Source organism: Panulirus ornatus, chromosome 58 (genome assembly GCF_036320965.1).
Source record: "Panulirus ornatus isolate Po-2019 chromosome 58, ASM3632096v1, whole genome shotgun sequence".
NCBI lineage: Eukaryota > Metazoa > Arthropoda > Malacostraca > Decapoda > Palinuridae > Panulirus > Panulirus ornatus.
This window is the reverse complement of record NC_092281.1, coordinates 35,625,201-35,626,783: the sequence shown is the minus strand read 5'-3', so window position 1 is coordinate 35,626,783 and position 1,583 is coordinate 35,625,201. Positions and strand designations below refer to the sequence as shown.

The 1,583-nt window shown below is 40.2% G+C and overlaps 1 non-coding gene across 1 annotated transcript; it reads right to left on the bottom strand.

The window, feature by feature from the left end:
* Nucleotides 1-597: 597 nt before the first annotated feature.
* On the bottom strand, nucleotides 598-669 carry TRNAM-CAU (transfer RNA methionine (anticodon CAU)). Its single transcript has one exon. It is a non-coding gene; the product is annotated as a tRNA-Met (tRNA).
* Nucleotides 670-1,583: the final 914 nt, after the last annotated feature.

Below are 1,583 nucleotides of genomic sequence, written 5' to 3'. Positions count from 1 at the left end.
ACTCCTCTTACTCAGGCAGCTTTCTTACCTTCCTGTCTCACCCAGACGTTGTCTGCTGGCTCTCACTCCACAAACATACAACCTCTCCTTCCCAGACATAACACATCACAACACCTTACTCCCACCACTTTGATCTTTTTTTTCGTGACAATATATTTCTCTGCGGAGAGCGTTACGCGCTTGCCCTGCCTTTTGGCAAAATCTCGTTAGATGAACTCATAAGCCAGAACTCCTCTCTCTCTCTCTCTCTCTCTCTCTCTCTCTCTCTCTCTCTCTCTCTCTCTCTCTCTCTCTCTCTCTCTCTCTCTCTCTCTCTCTCTCTCTCTCTCTCTCTCTCTCTCTTCCCAGCCAGCCACTATGAATGTAGATTGCGTGACTGAGTGAGAGCGATGAAGTTCTTGCCATATGACGGCGAGCCACTCTGCACCCCACCCACCCACCCACCCACCCACGCAACACATATCAACTTGCCTCTTGGCTGAGAGAGAGAGAGAGAGAGAGAGAGAGAGAGAGAGAGAGAGAGAGAGAGAGAGAGAGAGAGAGAGAGAGAGAGCCTACCTACGAGTATTTACGATCACAAAAAAATACTGAAAACAAAGGCCCCGCCGGGAATCGAACCCGGACCAACTGTTTATGAGGCAGATGTGCTAACCACTACACCACGGAGCCATTTGTCAGTGGCGGAAAAATCTCTTATATATTAACAAACGTAACTGAGGACTTAAAGAATCTGGTACAAACATAATGGTTATTGTGATAAATGATTTATTTATGATAAATATGTATTGTGTTGCATTATAATGGTTGTTCAGAACCACGATCTTTAAGTCTGAATCCTTAAGATTATATAAGAAATGATAAAAACGTGTTAGAAACATAAAAATTTGTGACTATAAAGAACAGAATGCATTATCACGTGGGTATCTAAGAAATAAATCCAAAACAAGACGTTAGTTTAAGGCAGGAGTATTTCATATTTTACCAAAATATCTACATCTACGTCCCTTATCTTTCGTCATCATTTCTTATGTTTACTATCAAGAATGTCTTTTATGTAACATAAAATTTCTGTATAGGTATTTGATTAATGTTTTCCAACAACGCGTTGTATAACTCTTCGTTAGTGAAGTTCATTTCGTGTAATGGATCATGTATTACAAAGTTGTGTCTATCCACACAAGTGTTACACGTCCCAGGTAAAGATATATTCTAGAGATAGTGTATATCTAACATATATATGTGTTTTATAAGTATTTGTAAAAAGTTTTCCTGAGGGACAATACCTAAGACTTTCGTATTAAAGTTGATCAGTTGTAAGTGATCAAGCATTACAGAGGTGTGTCCATTGCCACAGGTGCTACTGATCCGGGTCAGGTATTTCACCATCTTTGTATCTTTAACCTTTCTAGTTATAGATGTTTCATCCCTGATTCCATCCTCACAATCGATGTATGTGGTTTGTTTTTGCCTTAACATATCATTAGTCAGTTGAAGTGGAGAACATGCTTCTGAGCCCACCCACTCTACTCTGTCTTATACATGCTATTCAAGAGGTGTTACCCGGATTCCCCCTATAAGTGTTA